The following is a 10,553-nucleotide window of genomic DNA, read 5'->3' on the forward strand; positions in this document are numbered from 1 at the left end:
CCACACTGATGACAAGGCTGATTGGACCTGGAAGGAGAAAGTACTCACAGCGAATTTGTATGCATGTGAGAGGGTGGGAAATAAGCCCTGTGGAAATTCAGGAGCCTGCTACCTCAGTGAGATTTCTTGGGAGTTCAGTGATCTGGGAAATGTTTAGATACTTTGTTTCAAGAGGAAGACAAGTTGATGTAACTTGAACCTTCTACTGCTAAGACAGCATCACAGAGACTGGTGAAGATGTTTGCTTTTTGGAAGCCAGAGAGACAACATATGAAAGGGCTATTCCACCTATTTCCTGACTATCTATCTGGAATGCCAGTGGTGCCAGCTGTGACTGGAGCCAGAGCAAGAAGAGATTTTGTAACAGATCCAGGCTGCGGTGCAAGCTGATTTCCCATTTTAGCCATACGACTCACCGGATACAACTATAATCTAATTACCTGTAATTCATGTGGTTTTGATATGGTACCTTTGGCAATCCTAATAACAGGATCACAGAGTGTAACTCTAGAATTTGGATGGAAAGGCATGCCCTGGTTTTCAGAGAAAGTCTCATTTCAAAAACACAGGGTCTGACTTGTTATAGGCTCTACTGGAGCCTGAAGAGCTGGCCAAAGAACACCAAGGGACCACGCCACTTGAGTCACATCTCATGAAGGAGGTGTTGTGTGCCAACCAAGACATAGCTTTGGTCATGTCATGTGCTATAGTCCTTCATCACCAAATGTTACACGTAAGATTGGACTTAGGCAGGTTGTTAAGAAGCAAGTAACTTCACATGCAGTGGACTCTAATGCTAACTGCCATTGATACACAGGCACTTCTTCAACCCCCTGCAGAAGTTCATGCCACTGATTATAAGAAAGAACAAATTTAGGCCTGTTTTGAAGGTGATTCCACGTGGAATGCTGGCTCCACATAGGACCACTGCAGCTGTATAAGGATACTCTGTAATGACTCTGAAAAACATCTGGGAAGGGAATACTCCCAGCAGAACTTCCCGTGCTGCATTTAGTTGTTACCTGTACCTGGAAGGATACATAAGCAGAGGTAAAGTTTATGTTAACAGGCAACAGCTAATGGTTTGGCCAGATGATGAAAGGAAGTAAATTTGAGAAGCAAATAACAAGGAAGACTGAGGAAGAAGGACATGGTTGGAACTATATCAGAAGGGACACAAGGCATGAAAATATTTGTATCCATGTGAATATTCACAAAAAGATTTTCCTACAATGAAGTCTCTTATTAGGTAAACAAAATGGTCTGTTTGGTGGATCTCAGTCAGCCTTTTTCTCTAGTCACAGGAACAAAGTGGCTTTTACAGGAAAGATGTAAGTTAAAATTATATATGGATTTAACAACACAGGTAACAGTCACCGTTGAGTGCCCAACACACTAACAATAGAGACAACACTGAGTCCTCATTATGGCATCATTCCTTGGGAAGACTGATCAACCCCTTGGTGGGATTAATCACATTGGAACTTTCCATCATGAAGTGTGAAATTTTTACTCACTGGAATTGACACTTACTCTATACATTATTTGCTTGCCCTCGTGCAATCTGTAATGATTCTACCCATAGCATTATCTGTGGATTTACTGAGTATCTTTTTCACCAGTAAGGCATCACACTCAATATTGTTTCTGACAAAGAAGCTCACTTTACAACAAAAGAATAGATGCACAATCACAAAATTCACTGGTTTTACCTATCTTGTAACCCCCAAATAACTGGCTTGATAGAATAGCACAACAACCTACTAAAGACCCAATTATGGTGCTACCAGTTATGGATTTGGGAAAAAGCAGTATGGCTCCACGTATTTTCTGAACCAGAAACCAATCACAGGGCTATTCTTCCTATAGCTAGAATATATAATTTTGGGGGTAAATGGGTAAAATTGGCTTCTTTCTCTGTTATCTCTTAATAACTTACTCCAAAATTCTTGTTTCCTGATTTTGCAACTCTGGAGTCTCTGGCTTAAAGATATTAATTTCCAAGGGAGGAATTCTTCCTCTGGGGGCACTACTATGATTGCAAGTAACTGGAAGTTGAGACTATCACCTGGCATGCTTTGGCCTTTTTTTTTTTTTTGCCACCAGCCATAATACTATAATGCCTAATGCTTCAGGCAAAGAAACCCTATGGCACCAGATGGAGAGCTCAGCCTTGCCTGATTATCAAGGAGAAATGGGGGCAGTTTGATAATGTTATACAGTGGGGCATGAGGAATATATCTCAAAGTAGGATATTCTTTTGTGAGTCTCTCAGAATTTACATGTACAGAGTAAAGGTTATTGGGAGACTATGGCAATGCAATATTGGAAGGACCATTAATGGCTCTAGAAATGAAGTTCTGGGTCAGAATAGCTGCAATCCTAGCTGAAGTAAATGGTATGTAGAATAAGCCATGGAGAAAGAAAAATAATCATGATCAGTTTTAGAAATGAGGACTGTAGTAAATATACATATTTTGCTCCTAGTTATATATTTTTAAATATATTAATCAGTAACTACTTCCTTTATGAGTTACAGAATATAAAACAAGGCTCATTGAGATGAAGAATGAGAATTACTCAGAAAAATATAGAGTAACTTAAAAAAAATTTGTTTTCCGCTTTGGGGGATGAAGTGAGCACATCTTTGGTTATAAAAAGTACAGTTGTGTGTGTTAGCCATAAGCATGATGTTATAGGAAGTTTTAAATACGGGTAGAGAGGTGTGTATATTTGCGAAGCTGACAGAGTGGTAGGCTGCGTGAAACTGTCCATCGTCAAGCAGGAACCACCCTCAGTCCCTTCTACATTTTGTTTTGCATTGTACGGAAGAAGCCTGGATCTGCATTTCACAGAACCCCTTTCATTACATGGTTCTGGGATATTTTCTGGGATAGAAGCAGTTGTGAAAGATTTGAAAGTGGAAGAGAAGTCATTAATCCAGGAGCAGCTATAAGTAGACAGCTGAAATGATTTGCAACAATTTCCCTTAGTTCTGGGCATTTTCCTAAAATCAGGCATTTGTAGGGCTTCCCAGGGATTCCAGTGAGTCTCAGAAGACAGCAGTGCTGTAGACAGCTGAAATCACCAGAACCAGCTTCTGTTGGGCCCCCAACTCAGGAGAATCATACGTCAGTGCTGCAGAGAGTCGGGATCATTGTTGGCAGCTTCCCCATGATTCTTACACTTCCTGATCCCCCCCCCCCCCCCCAAGAGGTCTTCCTGATTTGTACTCCTCCAGCCATTCCTACCATAATGCCTACCACTGTGTAAGACTCAAATTCCCTATAATAAATCTTTTTCTATTTGAAATCCTAAGAGTGATATAGTCACTTACCAGGACAAATCAACCATATAAGAGCAAGGAAAGACCCCTAATTAACATACACAGACATAATAAAGACCAAATACATTTTATTCACAGGAAAACTTCTCATGTTCTTACTTAGAATCTGTCTAATTACTTGTAGTTAATCCTAATAAGCTTGGCCATCGATTCCCAAGGAAGGAACAGAAGCAGTAGATTGGAAAGAAGAGAGTCATCTGAATTTGGGATTCTGACAGCACCAACAAGTAATTAGCAGGGTAGTTTTACTGACTCTTTTACATAATAGTAAGTATAGGAACTTAAAAAGTTGAGAAGTCTGGGATCATTTAGTATAGGATCCAGCATTTCATATAACAAAAGATCCAAAAGGTATGGTGATACCGTACACTAGCGTAAAAATCAATAATGAAAATGAAACTTGTGAAATCAAGAAAAATGCACACCATATTGAGAATGTTTTAAGAAACAAGAGAGATGTGCGATCTATTCAAGAGAGTTTGTTCCCATCAAAAATATTCAAAAACTAATGATGTACTGTATGGTGACTAACATAACATAATAAAATAAAAGTTAGTCACCATACAATACATCATTAGTTTTTGATGTGGTGATCCACGAATCATTGTTTTCATATAACACCCAGTGTTCCATGCAGTACGTGCCCCCCTTAATACCCATCGCTGGGCTAATCAATCCCCTCACCCCCTTCCCCTCTAAAACCCTCAGTTTGTTTCTCATAATAAAAAATTATTAAAAAAATAAAAAATATTTAAAACTGAATAAATACACAATTTTTTGTGGGTCCATACAAATTTTAGGATTGTTTGTTCTAGCTCTGTGAAAAATGCTGTTGGTATTTTGATTGGGATTGCACTGAATCTGCAGACTGCTTTGGGTAGTACAGCATTTTAACAATATTGATTTTTCCAATCCATGAGCATGGAATAGCTTTCCATTTCTTTGTGTCAACTTCAGTTTCTTTCAGTAGTGTTTATAGTTTTCAAATTACAGGTCTTTCACCTCTTTGGTTATGTATATTCCTAAGTAACTTAATTGTTTTTGGTGCAATTGTAATTGACTCCTTAATTTCTCTTCCTGCTGCTTCATTACTGGTGTACAGAAACGCAAGATGTTTTGTATCCTGCGACTTTACTAAATTCATTTATCAGTTCTAGCAGCTTTTTTGGTGGAGTATTTCAGGTTTTCTGTATATAATATCATGTCATCTGCAAATAGCAAAAGTTTACTTCTTCCTTGCTGATTTGGATGCCTTTTCTTTTTGTTGTCTGACTGCTGTGGCAAGGACTTCCTATAATACTATGTTAAATAAAAGTGGTGAGAATGGACTAAAATTTTTCTGGAACCACAAAATACCCCAAATAGCCAAAGCAACCTTAAAAAAGAAAAACAAAGCTGGAGGCATCACAATTCCAGACTTTGAGTTATATTACAAAGCAGTAGCAAATCAAAACAGTATGGTACTGGTACAAAAACAGACCCATAGATCAATACAACAGAATAGAAAACCCAGAAATGAACTCACAATTCTATGGTCAATTAATCTTTGGCGAAGCAGGAAAGAATATCCAATGGGGAAAATACAGTCTCTTCAACAAATGGTGTTGGGGAAATTGGATAGCAACATGCAGAAGAATGAAACTGGACCACTTTCTTATACCATACACAAAAATAAATTCAAAATGGCTTAAAGACCTAAATGTGAGACCTGAAGCCATAAAAATCCATGAAGAGAACAAAGGCCATAACTTCTTTGACATGGGCCACAGCATCTTCTTATTAGATATGTCTCCTGAGGCATGGGAAACAAAAACAAACTTTTGGGACTTGAACAAAATAAAAAGCTTCTGCACAGCAAAGTAAACAGTCAACAAAACTAAAAGGCAACCTATGGAATGGGAGAAGATATTTGCAAATGACATATCTGATAAGGGTTAGTATCCAAAATCTATAAGGAACTTATCAAACTCAACACCCAAAAATGAATAATCCAATTAAAAAATGAGAAGACATGAATAGACATTTTTCTGAAAAAAGATGCACAAATGGCCAACAGACACATGAAAACGTGCTCAACATCACTGATCATCAAGGAAATGCAAATGAAAACTACAATACCACCTCACACCTGTCGGAATGCCTAAAATCAACAGCACAAGAAACAACAGGTGTTGGCAAGGATATGGAGAAAGGGGACCCTCCTGCACTTTTGGGGGGAATACAAACTGGTGTAGCCACGATGGAAAACAGTATGGAGGTTCTTCAAAAAGTTAAAAATAGAACTTCCCTATGATCCAGTAATTGCACTATGAGGTATTTACCCAAAGAATACAAAAACATTAATTAAAAGGGATACATGCTCCCCCAGGTTTACAACAGCATTGTCTACAATAGCCAAATTATGGAAAGAGCCCAAGCATCCACCAACTGATGAATGGATAAAGAAGATGTGGTATATATATACACAACAGAGTATCACTCAACCATAAAAAAAAAAAAAAAGAAAGAATGAAATCTTATCATATGCAACAACGTGGATGGAACTAGAGAGTATAATGCTAAGTGAAATAAGCCAGTGAGTGAAAGACAAAATACCATATGATTGCACACATACGTGGAATTTAAGAAACAAAACAAATGAGCAAAGGGACAAAAAAAGAGAGAGGCAAACCAAGAAACAGACTCATAACTACAGAGAACAAACTGTTGGTTTTCAGAAGGGAGGTAGGTGGGGAGATGGGTGAAAGAGGTGATGGGGATTAAGGAGTGCAATTGTGATGAGCAACGGGTGTTTAATGTAAGTGATAAACCACCATATTGTACACCTGAAATTAATATTGCACTGTATGATAACTAACTGGAATTAACATAAAAACTTAAAAAATAAAAATGAATAACTAGACAACTTTTCTATCTCTTAGTTGTTGGTATTTTCCAGAGTTCTGCTTGAACTCAAATTTCCTCCCAGCACACTGTCCCAGGGTTTTCTTATCAGTTCTCTTGAATAGACGCAATCTAAGCTAGCTAGGTTTGTAAAAGTTCTCCCTATGGAATTAAGAAATGGGGCCCCAATTACTGAATAGTGATAGCATTTATATAGAACTTAGTATGTACCAGGGATTGTTTTAAGTGCTTTGCATATATTAAATGAATTAAGCTAATTTTAATCACAAACCTGTGAGATATTTTTCATTTATTTGATTTTATGTTAAATAGTAATATTTAATATTATTATATTTCTCTTTTACAGATGAAGGAACCAAGCCAAAATCACCCCTAGCTGTCAACCATCATCTAAACTCCACTGAAGTCAGAGTGGCCTTTCCCTCAGGCAGCTGCTATATTATCCTTTTTCATACTTGGGTGCAGTGACCATCATACCTTGACACCAACTTTACTAACTGTGCTGGGTCTCAACTCTCTCTAATTTTTACACCTTGCCTCTTTGCAACTCTGTAAACACATTCACCAGACATTTCTGCGACCTTTTTGATGATTTGCTATCCATCATCACACCTCCTGGCAAACTCCCCAACCCTCTATGTGACCATCTAGATCCCTGATTCCTGATTTCTCTGCTGTATCTGATTTATCTCTCAATCTCCAGATACCAGCACAGAGTTTGATACCTATTCTTTTCTCTGCAGATGTTTGCTGAAGAGTCTTGGAATCTGAGTCACAGTTACCTGTAGGCTTCTAATTCCAATCTCTACTCTCTGCCTCTCAGACCCCTGAACTATGGTAGTACAAATTGCAGCTGGAGCCAAAAGTTAAACTCATGGGCAGTTCACTTTACCAAGACTGGAGGACCAGAAGTATAGGAACCAGCTGATGAATTCCAATCCAAAGAGAAAACTGAACAGGAAAGCATGTGTTTGCCTTTGAGTCAAGGTGGTGATGAGGGAGGAGAGAAATGAGGAATAAATGGTGAAGGTAAGGAGCTGGAAGAGAGGGCACTGGTTTTAAGGTATAAATTCCTTAAGTCAAATTTGAAGAGCAAACATTTGGCCCATTTCGATGTTTCTAAGGCTGTAGTATCCAGTCTTCAAGATGGCCCGTAATAATCCTCACCTCATGGCACTACACCTTTGTGTAGTAGTACCATTGTTCTAGGTGGTTTATGTGACCACCAGGATTAGGCAGAGGTGATGCTATATAACCTGAGACTCAGTCACAAAAGACACTGCAGCTTCTTCCTTGCTTTTTATCTTAGATCACTCACTCTGGGGGAGTGATCTGCCATCTTGTGAGAATGCTAAGGCGGCCAATGGAGAGGCCCATATGGAGAGGAACAGAGGCTTCCAGCCAACATTCAGATCAGAGAGCCTGAAGTGACTGCTGTCCCAACCAACCGCTTGACCGTAACCTGTGAGAGACTGATTCAGAACCGGCCAGCTAAGCTACCTCTGGATTTCTGACCTTCAGAAACTGCAGGGATAAATGTTCATTGTTTTAAGCTGCTAAATCTGGGGGTTATTTGTTTCATAGCAATAGGAAACTAATACAAAAGCCTAAATTATAGGTTGCAAATTGAAGGCTAGAGTGCCATTTCTGGCCTGCTGAGATGGTTTTATTTCATGGAGGAGGGACAGAGAGATGGTTTTAAAAATTCAACTGTCAATTAATTTTTTTAAAAAACTCATTTGTTAGTTTCTTTAAAAAGCAAAAGATCTTGTAACACAGCCCTGTCTTTATGACTCGGTTGCCTTACACTTGATCTTTCCCATTCATTTAAACATTAATAGGCATTTGACTTTGCTACCCTTGGCCCAGGCTCCCATCTATCAGGAAATGATTCTGTTCATCTTATAATGTTCTTGTTTTAGCAAGAACTGTCTTTTTATATATTGGATGTCTTTTGTGGTTGTTATTGTTGTCTTTCAAAGGTTTCACTGGATGAGTTTTGCTGCTAAAATTAAAATAAACAATACAACTCCCATTATTCCTAAATTTGTCAGCTCATCAGAAATATCTGGAAAATTCTAAGATGTAAAGATTTCCAATCATGGGTTATTGCAAACATCGTCATTTTATGACCGTATGTTTCTATTTCAAAAGAAGGTCAAATTCTTGGTTCCCCTTCTGGAGATGGACTGAGTAGGTTCCAGTGGTTAGTCCAAGGAGCAGATCAGGTTGAACATCCCAAAAAGGTGGTTCACAGTGGGACAATTCCAGAAGAGCAGATCTGAACCAGGTCCTTTGTTTGGGGGTAGGGGATGGAGTAGAGCATTAAGCTGGGAAGAGCAAACAGCAATGCCAAGTCAAGGCGGACAGCAGTGGTATCAAGAACAAGAAATGGAGCCAAGAGGACAAAGGATGAAAGCAAGAGGTCAGGACAAAGCGGGAGGGGTCTAGGATGATTACCAGAAAAAGCTTTGGTGTTTCTGCAGTTCTTCTTTCTTAATCCATGGATGCATGAGACATGATAATGATGTGGCAATGGATCTTTAGGAACTCTGCCAAATAAAGGACTGCTTTGAAAATTTATCATAAAGACTATCCACATGATATGGCTGGTTTCTGGCAATCCAGCCTTTCTAGGTAGAGAAAATCCCAATGATTACTTCCAATTATTTTGTTCCCTCTTTTGAAATGCCCTAGTAGTTCAATGCATAGGGCAGTGATGAGCAGGCTTACTTTGGGAGAAATGGAAAAATGGAGAAAAGGCCAGGTGATATGATGGTTTCTTCTGACATCAACCTAATATATTTAAGTGAAAGATGATACTTTAACATTTGTGCACATCTAGTTCAAAGAAATTATATTCACATGCAGATCATATATTTGGCTCATTTCATAAACACACGTTTTATGCCATGCATTCGAGAAATGTGAAATCAAGCCAAGTTTTACATAGCCCACATCATTTTACACATTTGGGAAGGTTAGTAGTAAAAATTCTAGGCAACTGATTTAGGTGCTTTTTAAAATTTGGAGATTCTACATCCGATTAGAGATTTAAAGGAAGTTGGAAAAGCTCAACAAATTTCTTCCTTTCTTTGGTTAACAGAGAAGGGTACAGAAAAGAATTGCTAAGCAGGAAAGAATGGTTTTGCTAGTTTCCACAATTCTTTTTTACCATCATCCTCCTTCAGGCAAAAGTTAGCCTGTATTTTAAAGTGTCTGGGTATAAACATGCCTGTATTAAAACATTCTCCTTGTTTATAATTTTATGATTTATCTATATATCTTTATTTTTGGCTACCGTGGCTTTTACAGCTTTCTAATTTATATAGCCATTTGTTTAGGCTGTCAAAACATTTTTAATTTTAATTACTGTGTATCATGCCTGAGGGTGTAAAACTGTCAGATAAATCTGAGACTCTGCATAAACATGTGGAGAAGTGCATGTGTTATCACTCAACAATTGCTAGTGGGCAGTTAGCAAACGCCTTTCTAGGGGGTGGGTTGGTTGGCTTCTTTTTCCCGCTCATGGTGGCACAGAATGATGTTGTCAGGCTGGGGGCTGGACACTTCATGACACACCACGTGTTGGCAACACACCACGTGTTGGCAACCTTGGAGCAAAAGGGCAAGTGTGTGATGGACCAGTCACAGGCTGGGCGGCCCGCACACGGCTGATGGGAGAGCACTTCATGTTTAAGTTTCTAAGACTAGGCAACTAGATAATCAACCTGGCATTCATTTAAAAACATAATTGGGGAAGAGGAGTCAGACTTCTTAAAAAGTGGGATACTATATGTGACTGGCAAAACGTGATCAGGAATTTGGCTCCTTTTTCTTTCTCGTAAAGTCTCAGTAGTATGTATGGATGCATGCAAGTATCCATCCATCCATCCACCAACCTATTATAAATCCAAAAGTCTTGAATTTGAGATCAGGAGACTTGTACTTGAGCCTGAGTCTTGGTAGTGTCACTTACCAGCTATCGTAACCTTGAACACATTCTTTAATTGCAAATTTATATTACAGTGAGCTGAAAAGCTTTTAGAGATAATCTAGCACATTATCCAATACAACATCTAGATCTATGATGAGATATGGTTCTGGATGATGCCTGTATTTATTCAGGCATGACAATGTAATATAATTACAGCTCAGTTATGATTTTGTATGTCAATCTTAGGGGAAATTCAATGCCTAGGGAAGGATGCCTCCACTCTGTGCCTACTTCCCATAGCCCCAGCCGCTGAGCTCAAGAACTGGAAAGAGGATGGCACAGGGAAAATGATGATAGAGAGTCCCT

This window comes from Phoca vitulina, unplaced genomic scaffold (assembly GCF_004348235.1).
Source record: "Phoca vitulina isolate PV1807 unplaced genomic scaffold, GSC_HSeal_1.0 scaffold37, whole genome shotgun sequence".
NCBI lineage: Eukaryota > Metazoa > Chordata > Mammalia > Carnivora > Phocidae > Phoca > Phoca vitulina.